Here is a 17,981-nt window from a genome sequence, read left to right as displayed (position 1 = left end):
TCTGCAGCACTTTGACTCCCTCTCTTTGGAGACAGACTCTTTAACAAGCCTGCCCCAGTGGGCAGCAGACAGAGAGGGGAGGTTATTTTTAGATTGCTAACAGATTAAAAGTGGAACATTTTTCTTCATCCTTGTAAAGCGTTCTCATCCCTCTCTTTCAGTCTGTAATGGAGTTTAGCATCTCTGTGGGGGATCTCGTGTTACTTCCCCCACACATACTCTTCTCTTCCCCTCCGCCAGACTCATCTCACCCCCCTACCACCAACACACTCATCCTCTCCAAACACTGACATCATTCGACAGACCAAACTCCTTCCTCTGCCTGTGGGGGCTGTTCTGTTCTGTTCTGTTCCGTCTGTACAGCATGAAATGGGTGAGACTCCACTCCTGACACAAATCAGGGAACGGGAGAAAAAAACAAGCTGTCAGAAAACACACATCTGCTGCAGGAAAGAGAGCCTGATATATCATTACATCTTTGGTGCAGTTGTCCTCATATGACCCTTTCCTCAGCGACACTACCACATTACACTGGTGGTGGCTTTTACACACACACACACACACACACACACACACACACACACACACACACACACACACACACTATTAAAGGGGTGTTAAAAGAATACATAACACAACTGTATTAGGCACAATTAGGCCAGAGCTTTATCCGGGAGTCTGGAAGGTGACGGCTGAGCTTACTTCAGCGTTTTCCTGTCTTGGACCAAAACCAAGAGTCTGACTTTTTCCTCTTTACACAAACACACACACACACACACACACACACACACACACACACACACACACACACACACACACACACACACACACACACTTCCCCCACCATGTGGATCACCTCATCTCTGGGCTGAACTGGTGAAGTGAGAGGGGGGAGACATGGCCCTCTGGGTTTTACTAGTCCCACTCTCACTGACCCATACCGGGGTCTAAAGTCGGATACAGCTCCTGTTACTTTCCTTGACTATGGTCCCATTCCTTTGAAAATATTCTGTTTTTAGCATTGCAGCTTTTTCCCTCGCCCTTAATTTGAAGGAGTGAGCTCTTAAGCAGCGGGTGATATTGCGTGGTAGAAGTGCTGGCAGGCAACAAGCAGGAAATCTTTCATTAAAACTCACTCAAGATCCGTCATGACTTGAAGCTCTGTGTTAGATATTGAATATTAAGTGACATAGAGCAACTCTGTTGAAGGGTTTAAATGCCCTCTGTCAAAGTCTGACTGATGAACCCTGGGAACTCAGTTGAAAATCCGCAGTCTAGATAAAACAGACTGTTCTCATTCCCAAATACTCAAATACCAATGTTTTGTCACCGCCTCTTGGCGACTAGGCCAGCCTAACCAGAAAAATGTGCGTGTTGGTTGCATGCAAGCAGCTTATTCCGACTGATTTGCCGATTTATTGCTGGGAGATGACCTCTAGTGGTAGCAAGTGTGACAGAACAAGGATAAGGACTGAAAATATGGACGAGGTGGGGTGGATGGACAGCTCAAACAAACACAGGACTTTCACCAAGGAAAACGAGTCCAAAAAGTAAACGTACAGTTATCAAAAGTTTTGAGCAACTTAAGTTTCATTATGGAAGTGAACTCCGTCATGGGAGTGACATCACTTCCGTCACATGATATACGTAACATACTTATTTTAATCAACTATGAGCATTTTTCTAAACCTACCCAAGTAGTTTTATTGCCTAACCGTTTTACAATGTAAACCACAGGTGTAATGTCATGTTTAAGTCCAATAAGCCTGTCCTCGCTGGTACTCTCTACCGGCTATTTGTTGTTTTGGGAGTAATTGTTAATGAACCTATTCTGTTGTGCAGGTATAATGATGCGTTGTCGGTGACTCACACAGATTCATACAGTACCTGTTAACAGCTGAAAGAGATGCACCGGGCTTTTCCAAACAAACTCTGGACTTTCACCCCAGAGAATCATCTCGTGAGACCCTTAAGTGATGTCATGTGAATTATATATCCTAATACACTTATTATAATCCCAAGCATAGTGTTATTCTAAACCTACTCAAGTAATTTTTGTGCCTAAACCTACCTAAACTATGACAGTTCCACAACTTCAATCACGGGTTAAAAAAGCTTTCTGGCAGCATCTCATACAGCCACTACAGGGTGTGAGCTGCCGAGGGGCGTTGAGAAAACATCAATATGTGATGAGTTGGGATGAGAATGGGTTGGATAAATCATAGATTACTGTATAGACTAAAATTTTACCTTCTGATGGACAGCTGTGTTTGAAGTTGTCTATGGGCCTGTGTGTGCTTGATCAAAGACATTTCTGTCTGCAAACGTTCAAGATGTTTCTTACAATGCAGCAGGAACAAAGAGCTAAGAGTGTGAGCTTGCTGAAGCTGTAAAAGAAGAGTGAGAAATGAGGAGGGAAAGTGATAAAGACAAGCCAAAGGATTAAATGAAGTCTAATCACACAGTACTTTGGTGAGTTACACAGCACATCAAACCACTTCAAATTGCTCCATCTCAAGCATCTTTTATTGATGCTATGGGAGTTGCAGTCAGAAAACTAGGAACACATTTGGGCTAATTGTTGATCACACGTAAAAATATCTATGTGGGATATGTTACTTTATCCAAAACATATGCAGTGAGGAGCTGCTCTCAAATGAAACAGACGTATCCAACTACTTTACCAAAACACTGCCACCCCAGCGCTTTCTTATCCTTCCCTTCATCTCACTCAATAGGAAAATCGTGGAAAACAAAATGTCAGCAATAATGCTGAACGTCTTCCATGAAATAGAATATCTTGGGCCAAGCATGTTATTTCATAAGCAGAATGCACATGAGTGCCTCTGGGAATATGAAGAGCCCTGTGGCAGCTCTGGCTCAGGCCCAGGCTTTGCTGTAGATTGAGGGAAACCTGATAGTAAAACCTCTGCTCTGCCCACCCCTCACCGCTTCCCTCTGGGTCTGTCATTCTAGCAAAAGGAGGTGCCTGGGCCACAGTGGCAGTCGAGCATCTCAAAGAGCCATGAGGGTTTAAAAGGGCTGGACTGAGGTGGCTTTGCCTTGCAGCATCAGAGGCTTCCCCTGAAGCATCACAGACTGAGGGCCTGCGTTTACATAGGGAGTGGCAGAAATGGAAAGAAGACAGAAGAGGAGCAGAGGGAGGAAGATAGCATCAGTGCTCTGTGCTGATAGTCAGACAGTCCGGGGATTCCCTAGCCCTCTCTCCCAGGTGTATGCCTGTGTCTACAAGACAACTAAGCTCCTTAGATGTGTTTAAGCTTCTCAAATAAAAGTAGCTGAGAGAAAGAGGCATTTGTTGTCCCGGTGATCATCTGACTATTAGGCTTTCTATTGTTAGAAGAAATGTGAAAGCCCAAGGTTTCCTTTTTCAGACCTGCAGCAGGAAAAGCCTTTCTGCTCCAGGGCTACAGAGCGTTTATGTTGTTAGCATACCTGGAGCTGTGCCTCCTGCAGAAAACATTCTCATTAAGCCCACAGTCTCTGGGAATTATAGGCAGAAGTATTCTTTCAATGTGCCTGGCTGCCACATACAATGACTGGTAAAGCTGAAAAGTTAATGACTTGATACATAAGTGCTGAAGGTCTCAGATGTGTTGTCCTCTTAGGGCGGATTCACACCTACAGGTCCACTTCTTGAATGGAGCCAGTGTGAGGATGATAAATTGCTCTCTTTTCCAACTGGTCCAGTTTGCAATCACAAAAGCAAAACTCAAACAGTCCTGAGATTTTAAACACAGGTTGTATGGTGGAAACTGGACATTGAGTTGGTGAGTAAAAAGACAACAAATGGCCCAATTTCTATAGTACATATCAGCAGACTTTAGAGGACCACACATGTTAACGTCTCTTAAAACAGAGGGTATTAAATAATTTAATAATGCAGAGATTTCTTGGTCACACCAACACAAATGGGGTAAGGGCTCCAGGGTTCAGTTCAACCTGACTAAACAAGGCTGGTGTGAACCCACCTTTAGTAGATTTTTAATAAAATTTTCATCTTCATTCTAGCCAAAATACAGCTCTTAGTTACTGCAACTTTTACCTGAACTACTTAATCCCATTCATGTATTATAATTAATGGTGTAACATACTTTAAATTTCCAGGGTTCCTGCCTGCAGAATAAAACAAATGTCTGCAAAAACACAGATGCACATTATAAAGTTACCATACACAGAGCATGATGACACTTTTGAGAAGAATTTGAGCCATACATAGCTTTCCAGAGTCAACATCCTTACGATAATGCTGTCTGCATGAGATGATTTAATACTGTGTTAACATGTATCATGACAGCCTTCCCAGGGCTACATAAACACCACACAACCCAAAGCAGCACCAACCCACTGCACCTCACACTGATGAGGCCATTGTTAGCCCACTGTGAGTGGATCACTCCCATAATCTGTGAATACATCCGCCTCCACGGTACCGTATCTGTATCTATTGTATTTACTTGTAATACCGCTGTGGCTCACAGACAGAGGCTGTTAGTTTAACCCAGCTGCACAAGCCCACTCAACAGATCTGGCTAAAGATGGAAGCTTTTGAAAGTCACTCCTCTGACAAAAAAAAGTTTGATTTCTTACAACCTACTGAGCAAAGTGGGACTATGTAGCATGACAATATTTGCTCCAGAAAAAAGTGCATTTGCTATCCTGGTCTCAAGGAGAACCTCAAGGGCTAATATAGGTTAGATCTACACTTATCTCTGGAATCAGTGGTCATTTTCGGCCTCAGTGGTTGTCTGGGAGCTGATAGCATCTCGCAGACTGTCAATCTCATGTCTGACATCTGATGGAAAGTGAAATAGATTGGCAGATGAAGCCACACTCCTTGAGTTCCTTGCTGCTTTAACCTCTCCCATCTGCGTCAGCAGTCACACATGGTTCACATAACAAATCGCTTTCTTCTCCTCCGCAGTTTAAGGCTACATGCAAACACGGAAATGAGATATACACTACTGTGCTGGGGCTGAATCTTGAGGGGTGGGCACCAACTTTCTTTCTAATGCAGAGATATAACCAACAGATAGCCATGAGAAACCACAAGGGGCCATTTAAACAAAAGCACATGTAGGTGTGTGTATACATGGCTGCACACTCACTCATACAGTATGTACACACAGACTCAGTCAGTCAGCTGTGTGGATGAAGAAGACCATTCTGCATGGAGTCAAATGGGTTCAGCTTCAGAGAAAAAGATGCTACATGAAACAGGATTGCCTCCACTGTGACAGGAAGCCAAACGTTGCCTCTGGGGCTGTTTTTATGTTTAAATGAGACTTTTTTCTTGGATTTCTTGGATAGATAGATTTCCTGTTTCTGCGATCAGTGAAATATTTATTTGTGGCTTGGCAGATGTGACTGACCACTGATGAAGAGTGGTAAATTTACATGAATAACATGATTTAGTATTTCCCTTTTCAAACCCTTTAAATTTACAGCTTTCCTGAATGTAAAAACAAAAGCATAACCTGGAATACAAACAGCAAAACCGAATCAAGCAAATTAAAGGTACATTTCAACCAGTCTGACACTCCCCTCAAATGACAATGTTTAACTTTAATTTACACTGAAGTTTGTCATTACTCCACCCCGTCACTTCATCCATCTGTGCCTCCCATTTCTGCAGCCCAGCCACCTGTTTTAGCCCTATAAAAAGTAAGTGTATTACCCTTGAAAAGTGAGTGTTTCACACTCAAAACGTTTGTGTTAACACACTGCATTTTTTCCCTACTGTGTGGCTGTATATACTCCGACCTCTTTCTTTGTTTCCTGCACAAATACATCTCGATCCACTCTCATGTGAAGGGAAATGGATGAATGTGAAGGGAATGCAGACAGTCAAGAGCTTTTTAAAGAGATACAGGCTGTTGTAGATCAAGATAGAGACCGCAACATTTCAATAGACCTTCTGGCACTGACTGAATAAATATGAAGCAATTGGCCTTATTATTTTGCCAAAAATAAATAAATCCAATCCAGTCTGGCTAAATCTGTTTAGAGAATTAAGAATTAATTGTGAGAGCTTCCATTCCCATGCAGTGTTAGCCTGCATGTAAATCTCTGCCAGAATTTGTGAGTGTGTATTCTTGTATGCATTACTTTTAGTGTGTGGGTGGCGGTTCAGGATCCTTTAAGTTGAGGGAGTTCACACACGCGCACACACAATCGCACACACACCCTCCCCCTAAAACAGACTGTGAATGTTTGGTTGTGCCAGCTGTGTGAGCTTGAGGGTGGGTGTGGGGTGTATACAATTGTCTCACAGACTGCATGGTGTGTATACACATAGTCATAAACAGAATCTGGAGCGGAAGCCCTGATCACCTAGATGTGCTTGACCTTCTGCCCCCAGGGCTGAACTGTTATGCTTTGACTATGTGTAATACTTGGCTTGTGTGGCTGGAGGAAACACTGGGCCCTGCACTGGACCACAGCCAGAGAAACTGTTTGTGAGTGTGTATGTGAGACGAGACACACGTGCCGGAATATTTTCCTGATTTCATCTTTTCGTTCATGGTCTTGTATGGAAGTAAATATAAATGATCCAAAAGTCTGTTTGCATGTCTGCGCATGTGAGTGTGTAAACATGTCTGTGTGTAAGTCTTTGATGTTGACCACAGTGGCACTGCACTGCAGTGAACTTTAGAGAGAGACCCACAAAGACCCACATTTTTGTGTCAAAAACATCTGCATTTATATATAACTATTCCCAAAAAACAAGAACAGAATTATATGTGTGGTGCAAAAGTGAAAAAAAAATCTATCTATACTGCCAGCTCATTTGAAGAGAACCTCCTTAAAGGAATAATATGCAACATTTCCTTAAAAAAAAAAATAGCAACACACAGACTTATACAAACATAATATTTTTCAATCATCACTTATGACCCATGTAGTGCGTGGTGGTGTCTGTATCTGCAGAGACCCTGTCCTCTGCTCTTAATTTCTCATTATTTTGCAGTGGTCAGGACGCTTTTCTAAACCAAAACTTTGGTATTTGACATCCTGGGAATAAGACTCAACAATCAACCATCTTTCTATGTTTACGAACAGCTCAGACAAATCCTACTGATTCTATCTTTACATATCCCTGGACTAAAGCAGCAACAGTTCTGGCTAAACACCTGAGAGAACAAATGAACAGCTCACCTGGATTCTTAAGGCCGTCATACCACACAGGTGAGGCAAGCAACGCTTCTAAAAACATTCAAGAGCCTGTTTTCATAAGGTGACAGTTTTACCTTCTAACCTGAGGGATCTACAGTATACCTTTAAAACACTTGTGGCTGAGTGTCTAGGAGCAACAACGCTATTCACAAACAAGTGACTGAAATGCTAAGCATTGTCAGGTGTGGACCTTTTGACCTGATGCAATGTGACACAGGTCACTGGGAGGCCACATATAGAGGGAATGTCTCTGGCTCAGTTCAGACCTGGTATTAACATGCATCCTGGGTGATCCAAGCACAAGTGGACAGCTTTGATTGCTCAGATCACATTTGGAGGTGGTCTGGCCTGCATGTGACCACATTCTTTCAGCAATGTGTACACAATTACCCCTGCTGCATACCCAAAAAGAGGTATGAAGACTTAATTTACTATAAAGTCTTCACAATACAAGTCCCCCGTTATTTTGTTATTGAAATGCCTTTATTTTGAAGCAGCTAAATCATGAAATGTTGGGTTTTTATCGGCAGCACTTAACATGACCCCTATCCAGCTGAAACTGAACATGAAATAGTGAAATAAAGCAGAAACCTAAATGCACAAACAGCAACAAACTAAACTTCAAACCACAGACATTTATTTAGAACTATTCAACTGACTCACTGTAAGTAGATCATTTGGCTTATTATAATTCAAATTATGTCTGTCTATCCTTCAGCAGATATTTGTGAATGCACTAGCAACCACAATATCCCCAGACACCCTTAAAAAAATCACGAAAAGTTCAGAAACTTTGTAGAGCCCTCACTGCTTTTTGTAAATTCAGCAAATGTTATATATTAAGTTATTTCCCTCTTGGTGGAAAAACAATTGTATCCGTCTCTTCCAGCATGTTGGCTACTACTGTTGGGCTGCCAGTTAAAAACAACACATTTTGCATGTGTTCATTTACATATAGAGTCGCAAAGTGAGATACAATCAGAATGCATCTGTAGACACATTGTAATGCCAGGTGTGAACTCATATACTTAGAGCTGTCCACATGTGATTGGATCACCCAAGACGCATGCTAATACCAGGTCAGAACAGGCTCTATATGATCCAAATACTGTCAGTGTGTGTGTGAGGATGTGCACACGACAGAATGGAAATAGGACCATCGTCTGTCTGCTAGCACTTCATGTCATTCCAGCTTTCAACTCCCGAAGGGCCATGAGGCCACTGTGAACTCCTTGAGCAAACACTCTGGAGTAAGAAGAGCGAGCACACAGAATGGGATGAAGATCTAGCAAACATGCCCGTTTGAACCGGAAATATTCAGTGGGGTTAGAGCTTATGGCTTTTTGAACCAGGGACACTAGAGAGGACCTGACAAATACATGTGTGTTTAAAGGCCAAACAGTGCTGAAGGCAGAGCTCCCATGGGGAATCTGACAGTAGAGTCTCCACTACACTGACAGTTTAAATAAGACGGCACAATAAGCTCAGTCATCAAGGAAATGATCCCCTCATCCACCCATCTGTGAAGAAAAGGTGCCATTCCTGACTCCCCTATGGCTGGAAAACAATGGATTCTTTAGTATTATAGTAGTATTTATAGAGCAGTGCAGAATACACTATACTCTACATACGCATTGGGAGACAGAGTGAGAAAGAGACTCATTATCCCATTCTTCAATGGCATGAGGTGCCAGGTTCATTGACTGACAGAGCTAATTAGAGAGGCATGAAAGTTTAAGCAGCATGTGACTCTTCTGACCCATAAAAAACCTGTCATGTTTGTTGGTTCAACTGAGGGCATCATCTATTCATTTGATCTAACAATGCCAGTATCAAGTTTCACTCAGTTGTACCATAAACAACAGTGCAAGCTTCAAACAAATACGGCTGGGTACTGAACTTCTATACTTTTATGCAAGTGACCGAATTGCTTCATTTATATCGACTATTAAAAAATGTCTTGTCATCCTATACCAAATTTTAATATTTTTGGAGTAAATCTACAAGATGTGGTTTATTTTCTTTTTGTAAACTGCTTTGAATGAAAAAATGCCAACTTAAGTTCAACCACAGTGTGGTAAATAGGTTTATAAGTTTACATTATGAAATTGCTATGAGTGTGTAAAAAGGATCTGAAGAATGAAAACTAAAGATTTGTACTATCGCGTGTAAGGTAACTTTCATTGATAAAAGTAATTTTATAGTATCAAAAAAAAAGCAGCGTTCAAGAATCGGTATCGAAGTCAAGGTATTTGTATCTATCAAAATTTTTATGACAATACAAAGCCCTACAAATAAATCCCAGTTTTGTTTCTTTGTGTGAGTGGCAGATTATTCCAAATAATAGCGAAACTGAAATAACTTCAGTAAACCCAGTAGGCAATGTAAGATAAACAAAACAGACAAAAAAGAATCAATCTTTTTCTTGCTTTTGTGAAAATTGTTGCCTCCTCTCTGAACCTTTTCAAAATGACGTGTCTGTCAACACTTCAAATGAATGTGGTCATCTGTCCATGACACAGATTGCTGTGCCACGGATGACAGTCATCAGTAGTCCTAGACAGAAGCTTTGAAGTGAGACCGCAGTGCGCTCCTTTTCCACCCAGTTCTCATGGCTTTCCCTTTAAATAGAGCATGACATCAGACTCTACGCAGGTCTACCGGCCCGAACCCAAAACAAATGTGTCCAAACAATGCCACATCTGGAGCGAAACCCAGGAGTGAGAGGGGAAGAACAGGAATGCAGCGGAAAAGGGGTTGAAAAAGGGAAAGCGGTCCTAAAGCTGTTTAGCTCCAGGACCCTGGCCAAGGCGTCTGGGGATGTGCCTGAGCTATAATTTACTGGTGATTCCCCTTGCTTCCCTCCTCCTGAAGACCTGATGTCACTACTGCGGACCCAAGCATCAGGCAGAATGAAGATCTGAGGCACCTCTGCCTTTCTTAGTGTGATGAAGAGATGTCTGTTCTATTTTAATCTCAGTACACTGAAAAGTCCACTACAGTCCACCAATACTGACTATCACACAACTCCTACAGACAAACGCTAACCACTGTGTTACTTGTATGGTGATATCCCAACTTTAAAAGGATAGATTGGATTAACTGAAGTGGGGTTGTACAGTATGAGATAGACCCCCACCAGTTTAGAAAAGCAGAGAGGAGTGCCAGTATATTTATATAGATTTTTTTTAAGGCTGACTTTTTGTAAGTGGCTAAAATTGCTTTTGTTGCTGACCCTGTACACAGGAGTACATTGCTTAGATCCCAAGCTGGTACTCCTCTCTGCTTCTCCAAATGGGGTTTGTGCTGACTGGCATCTACTGTAAGTAATACACTGACTATCGATACATACCTCAGATCACACCTCAAATAATCCAAACTATCCTTTTAACAGTATGTCCACAAAGTTTGCAAAGAAGTTCAGAGAGAAATGCAATCTCTTGTTTGATTTGGCTCATTCTTCTAACTGTTCTGTGCAAATGCAGGAGGAGGTCTTCAGAAAGTCTTCTCAGGCAGCCTGTTCTTGTTGTCACTGTCAGAAGCAATCAGAGCTGCTGGGTCTGCATTCACACAGCAGAAGGAGCAGAGGAGCAGGCAAATATTCAGGCCAATTTTCTGCCTGTTGGATAAAGTGTCTCATAAACACATGACGGCTGATCCAACAGTTATTTGTCAGTGGACACATAGTGTGCCGCACGCAGTCTGACACAGATACGTGGAACCATAAAATGTACACAACAGTACACACAAACACATACACATACATGCGCACAGTATAACACACACACATCAGTCTGAGAGTGGATTTGTGTGGGAGCTCAGGGGGCCTTTTAGATTGGAGGTGTGACCTGACAAACAGAGACATACGGTAGGATGGAAAATATGCTCAATGTGTCCTGTTTGAAGAGGAGGACACAGATAGGGAGGAATAGGAGGAGATGAAGGAAGTGGGGAAGGAGCTCAGGGACTCCCCTCTCCTTTGAGTCATGTGTTTTACATCTGCACTGCACTGAGTCTACTCAGCTTAAGAAACCTCAGACTCCAAATCCTATTTACAGGCCAAATTCAAGGTGGTTAGTCACAGTGCCACTGGCTTAAGAGGCCATCAGAGAAGACGCAGGATAAAGTGATTGATAAGTCTGATGCACCTTTTATTTTAAAGGCCCTTCAAAGAAGAATCAGATGAGATCATCTATGTTGTGAGTGAACAGGTGCTCATAGAGCTGCCTAGCTGGGGAAAAAGGTGGAGACAGGTCTGCATCAACAGCTCAAGCAGTTCATCTCTGAGAGCATCCTGATGCAACACGTGACTACTACCTCTATATACAGAAATAAACAAAACTAAGAGGGTTGCTTTATAGTCAGAGGTTAATCATGCTGCCTAGCCTTCAATATCTACAGCCTAAATAATGAAATGACATTTGCAAACCATGATAATATAGGCCATGAAAATCAGTTTACTTGAAGCATAATGAGAAGGGACGCTCTAGCTCATCACTATATATGTTCCCATGCTCAGCTATATCAAAAGATTACTACAAAATCTACATTTTTAATCAGGAGGGCAAGTCTTCAATTATGTCTTTAAGTTTAGCTGAAAATTATATAGGCAGTAAGACATTAAGGTTTGGCTTTCTAATATGTTTATTATAGCTTTAACCACCAACTGATGTTATCAAAGTTAAGGAGACTGGGAGCAAATCTGTGTAGCCTGTCAAATTAAATATAAATCTGATTATTTATTAAATTTAATACTTGTGCCATTCAGGTATGACCAAGTTATTTCCTTCTATTCTTTCTCTCATTCCTGATGCTGAGTTTTTAAACAACAATTTCAATCTCTTCGTCTTCTAATCCTAACCAGGGAGAGAGGAGAGTGCAGTTCCCAGAGGGACACATCATATATCTATTTTTCTCCAGGGGAATTTCTACAGTACACTGATGATAGCTGTCAGCAAAACTGTAAGAGTAACGTCTGTAACACTATGGTATGGGAGTGAATTCATGGTTTACTAGAGTCACAAAATTAGTTTCTCTGATTTCATTGTGACAATAAGACACAGTTAAAGCCTCTTGGGTGATTTCAGCAAGGTGACACTATTTTATATCTATGAATCACTGGAATTGGTAAATAGATTAGATTAGATTACAAGAGGGATATGTATCTGTCTTTGTATGGCCTCTTTTGGTGTGACTGCCCCTATGTTTTGTGCCAGAAATTAGGGATGGGCAACATTATCAGTATTATAGTATATCAACATTGTGATGCATTACAGTAAAATGATGCCACTTATGACGGTTTTAGCTGTTTCATTATTTACCTTTACCTACTTAGCCATTATATTCACATTACTGATCATTATTTATCAAAAATCATTCTTGCATAACATTTTTGTTATAAAAGCACCAATTGTAATCCCTACAATATTCCTGCAATATAAATTCAAGTATTTGATCAAAAATATTGTGATATTTGATTTTGTCTAAATTGCTCAGCACTACTTAAAATATTACATTTGTACACTTGTTTAAATCTAAATGAACAAATCAATGAACGCTATGATGAGATGGATAATATTGTGTACCCAAGACAAGCTGGTTCAAATGTTTAACCCCGAAACTTTGTATAACTGAACTAATACATTTTAATTTACTCATCACCTCCTTAAATTCTTAATCAGTCACTTAACACCATTACACAGGTGATGAAGGGCAGATTAAACCACTGACATGAGGATTTTCTTCTGAGTTGAGGTCACTGCCCAGCTTTCACTATTGACGCCTAATGAAAGTCAGCTCAGCTCTGTCAGAGGGGAGGCACAAAGGTCAGAAGTCGTGACTGCATCACTCAACATGGGAATTAAGGGATGAATAACCTCCCTGGTGTTACGTAACCTTAGAGACTGATCTAGACAGTACCTGCTGAGCTGATAATAAACCAACCTTATTGCCATTACCATGCCCCATAGACGCCAAGATAGATTTAATACAGAGAATGAGTCGTCTCAGTCACATTAACTGGCTGGGGAATTATGACTAATAGTCTTTAGCAGGGTAGGATGAAAATGTAAGTGTGTATTAATCATAAAAAAAGAGCCCCTCCTTGGAGTGTTAAATCACACTTCCTGAGGTCATCTTTCTGACCACCCTTCAATCTCCACACACTCTCTGGTTACAGAGAGAATTTTCATCCCAGATCCCTGTAGATGTTTCCTTAGAAGACTCTTTAACTATGGCCTACTGTTGCAAGAGTTGTTCTTTTCATACTTCTCTCTCCCCGTAATCATGCGTGCGAGTGTGGTGGTGGTGGCAGCGGAAGAGCGGGGGTGGTGGTGACCATCGGGGAGTCTAGAGTTACATTAACGGGCAGCGTGAGAGACAGGAGGTGGTAGTGGGGTCAGGGGTCACGGTGCCCTGACAAACAAAATGAGCCACCCAGTGAGGAAGTCAACAAGAGATGCTTTCCCTCTACAGCCCCGTGAGCCCTAGCAACAGCAGCTGCTGGCAAACATGTGTGTGACAAATGTGCCATCTGAGCCAATGACAGGGTCTCAATCATCACCATATGGGGTTGCCACACAAACATGACACACAAACACGAGGAGGGAGGGAGAGATAGACTGCAGGGGGTGAGAAGAGACAGAGGAGGAGGGGGAGGCAGCAGAGACACCAGACACAATAAAAGAAATCAAGGAGGATATTGATAAAATATGTCAAGTATTGCGATGTGGAAGGGCGGCCAGACTTCCCTGTTTTATGAGGTCAGTCCCCATGTTTAGTGGCTGGAGTTGTGTCCAGAAATGTCCCCATTTTTAATTATGGATTAAAGGGACAGTTCACCCCTAATCAAAAATACTTATTTTTTTTTTTTACCTGCAATATATTTATCCATCTACACTGTTTTGGTGTCAGTTCAAAGTTTTAGTACAAAGTTTTAGTAGAGAAAAAGAAAAATAGATTGTGCATGAAAGTGCTCACAAGGTCACCAGGTCATGATTTCTGGAAGAGACATTACTGTTGAGTTTTGAGCACCACAAGCAATTTAATCATATTATATTGGAAAGAAAGCAGATATCTCTACAGCCGATATCACCAAAACTCTGCAACTGATACAATAAATAAATTAATTAATTAATTAATTAATAAATCCAATCTGATCTTTTTTATAAATGGAACTATAGACCAGGGGAAAAATATGTATTTTTGATTTTGGGGTGAACTGTCCCTTTTAAGATCACTGAGCAGTGAAGGCGATAGAGGAGGAGAGGTAAAAATACGATTACAGAGCCTGACAATTTATTATTCCAAACAATGTTTTTGGGATAATATACAAAAATGATTCTGATTTACTACAGGTAAGAAAATATGTATTTTGGGGAATCTGTCAACCCAAGTATTTTATCTGATAGTGCACTATTCAGTTTTAAAGACTGGAGAGGAAGGAGAAAGTTGTGGTACTGTAAATTAGGATTTTCTGACATGGTTACTTAGTGGCAGATTTTATCATACTGCCCTACAAAGCCTAATTGCAGTAACGAAAGGTAAAACTGACCTTTAAAGTTTTTTTCACTGACCATATTTTGTAGTTACTGCAATTTGTAAACAGCTTCTTCTCTAAAACAAAGCAAAACTGAACTAAAATAGATATCACAAAGTTTATTTTTTAGTTATAACTCAATTCTGACCAAAAATTTAGTTACTGCAGTTAGTATTTGGAGTGCAGCACAGTTTATTACAACACAGTTACCACAAGCAAAACACATGACACTGGAATTGTCCCTCTATTTTATTTCATATATAATAACATTGGATACTGTACCACCAAACTGGAAATGTCCCCGGTTTTCATTTCAGAAATCTGGTCACTTTAAGATATGGGAAAGGCAATAAAATAGAGCAAACTCCCCTGAAGGCGCACTGGTGGTCTGTTTACAATGCAGCCACACTCACAGCTGAGCAGACTGTTTCAGTAGGGTTAAATGTTATGATGACTCCCCATTGGGAAAATCATGGGAGACTTGTTACTGTTAGCTGGACTGCAATCAAGCAGGTTTTACTGTGGGTTCTATTGTTGCCCTTTGGGGCTTAATGACCAGCAAATAGTCTCATGATGGCCTCCTCCTGCCATTCCATCCTACTAAAATCCCCTTTTCATACACACTGTCCTGACTTACAGACCAGATGAAGCCAGAGTGGAGGTTCACACACACAGCACTGCTTTCTTTTTTCCTCCAAAAGATTTTTTATATAATTTTCTGTGTCCCCTGATAATTCCATTTCATTCTCCTCCAAATCTACATTATAGAGTGCCCGCACTGTTTTCAATCAGTCCTTTTGATTTTCCACACTTTCATTTGATAATTTTATTTGCCTCAGCCTTCTGTCTGTCCTCTATCTCATGCTCTTTTTGTATTTTCCTCTGGTTCTCTTCCTCTCCCCCTCGCCAGCTCTGGAAAGTACATTCGCACAGTTCAACTGTGACACAAGGACCGTCTCCTTCATGGCAGACCATGCTTGTGTTTTTTCAATTAAGCCGGGCTCCTGTACACTATTCATTTGGGAAACCATAATTCTCATGGCCCAGCAGAAACTAATGGAAAGTCGCTTAGATTTTTTTTCCGGGAGAGGTATCGGAAAGACCCGTTCCCCAGAAGCGTGTCTGACTTAGTGGGGATGGAGAATAAAACCATAGGAGTACTGCTTGTAAGAATATGAGAGGTGTTGATGGGAGGTGAAGGCCTCACCAAGGGGTATCAGGGCGCAAGAACTCGTGGGGTGAATGGGGGCAGGAAGGAGGTGAGTGAAAGAATACAGATGGATGGATTTCCAAGGGAATGTGGATGAAAGTGAGTGAGTCGCAGGCCGGATCTGAATTGCCCAGCGGGGAGGAGGACAGATCCACTGAAATCACTTCAAAGCCTGGTGTCACTGGGCTGCAGATGAGGACAGACTGTCTCCTGTCCTCTTTTATTTACAGAGATGAGCCCCAATAGCATCTGCCTTAAACCACAATCAGCAGTGTAAATAAACATCTCCACACGTGCCCACATACTGGAGTCCAGCAACACTGCCCTGTCCAACATTTAACAGCTCAGTCAAAGTTAGAGGGCACTATATGCACTATGCACTATGGCTGTATACTACACTAGTAATAACCCAAACCAGCAATTAAATGTAAAGAGAGTGATATTAAAGGCATAATGTGCAACAATTTCCTTACTTATAGAAAATAAACAAAATCTCTTTCAATCATCACTTCTGACCCACTAAGAGTGTGTGGGTGCCTGTATGTCCTTTTCTCATTATTTTATTTTTGCTCAGGATTACCAACTCAAAACATTTGTAACATCTGACTCAACAACAAACTATCTTTCTGGGATAAATCCCGTTGATTCTACTTTTAAATGTTCCTGGCAACATAAGACATTTTGAAAAACAGAATTATCAATAGCTATCAACTGCCAGTCAACTCTTTCCAAAGTTCCCATCCCATGACTGACCTTCCTTTTTCCAGATTGTCTCAGCCTCAGTCTGACCCCCTTCCTCGCCTGACCAGTAGGAGCCATTTATCACCATTAACATAAACCTTTCACTGAAAGCTGACTCAGTCTGCGTCCATACGTAAACAGTGCAGGAAATGTGCACAGACACACATGTGCATGCTCACACATGCACAAACGCACACCTACCCACCTACCATTGCACATTACTGTACGTGCACACTCATATTTAAAGTGGGAGGGACTTCAAAACTGGACAGCCCACATTACACCCCCCCCCCCTCCCCCACCCCCCACCACAACAATCAACAGAGACAGACAGACAGTGAAGGAGAGACAGGCAGGAGCAACAGCACACGAGGAGGAGACAGTCTGTGGTCTTACCTCAGGAGGAGTAATGCTGTGGAGCCGATACAAGGGAAAGCCTCATGACTGTAGCGGTCTCTCAGTCTCAGTCTCCTCGGTGTCTTTGTATCTCTCAGCTGTGTGGCAGACGGGCTCTGAGGCACACACACACACACACAAACAGGCAGCGCAGAGCAGAGCAGAGCTGACTGACGTTCGGCACACTTTACAGGCACAGACAGCAGTGGAGTCGCGCAGACCCCGGGCCCGTCCGCTCACACTCTGCCTTCTGAGGATGAAAAGAGAAGACTTCATTACCAGCTGCAGACCACGCCTCCACCCCTCCAGTCTCCCTCCTCCCAAGCCCTCCCTCCCTGCCTCCCCTCCTCCCTCACTACCTCCCCGCTTCCCTTCCACACTCCCAGCCAGTAGCACGCTCCAGGGCCTGTCCCAAGCCAAGAGAAGGGAAACAGACTGCCAAAGAAAACCTCCCATCCCACCGCCTGCCAGGCAGCACTGTGCACTGCACACAGAGAGAGGGGGACAGAGAGAGATGAGGAAGGAGATGAAGAGACAGAGAGATGGTGACATACAGCATATGGTGTGAATCCACAAACAATTATTTGTTTGTTTTGAAAATGTACATCGCCTCAGAGTTGTTTCAGGTTAGGGTTAGTCAGCGGAGCGCTTAAATATGCAATAAGGATAGGTAGAGTGTGTGTGAGTATGTGTGTGGGAAGCAGGGGGTGTTAAATGAGTAAACGAAGAAGGAAAGTAGAAGGAGGAGAATTAAATTTGGACCAAGTGAGAAGTGTGAGGTAGCAGAGATTCACTTGAGAGACGGAGAGAAGGGGGGAAGGACGCAAACAGGCAGTCAGACGGAAAAAAAAACACAGACACACACACACACATTGAGCAAGACGGGTGATCAATTTGACA

The 17,981-nt window shown here is 42.1% G+C and overlaps 1 protein-coding gene across 1 annotated transcript in view; it reads right to left on the bottom strand.

Annotated features, from left to right (window-relative positions):
- znf469 (zinc finger protein 469) overlaps positions 1-17,331 on the bottom strand; it is a 49,865-nt gene extending 32,534 nt beyond the window's left edge. Inside the window, exon 1 of the mRNA XM_084734281.1 lies at positions 17,082-17,331. The gene's annotated coding sequence lies outside the window, so the exon portion shown is untranslated. The remainder of the gene's footprint in view (positions 1-17,081) is intronic.
- Positions 17,332-17,981: the final 650 nt, after the last annotated feature.

Source organism: Lutjanus erythropterus, chromosome 13 (assembly GCF_056507025.1).
Source record: "Lutjanus erythropterus isolate fLutEry1 chromosome 13, fLutEry1.hap2, whole genome shotgun sequence".
NCBI lineage: Eukaryota > Metazoa > Chordata > Actinopteri > Lutjaniformes > Lutjanidae > Lutjanus > Lutjanus erythropterus.
Note: the sequence above shows the minus strand (reverse complement) of the source record. Positions and strands in the feature narration are given on the sequence as shown.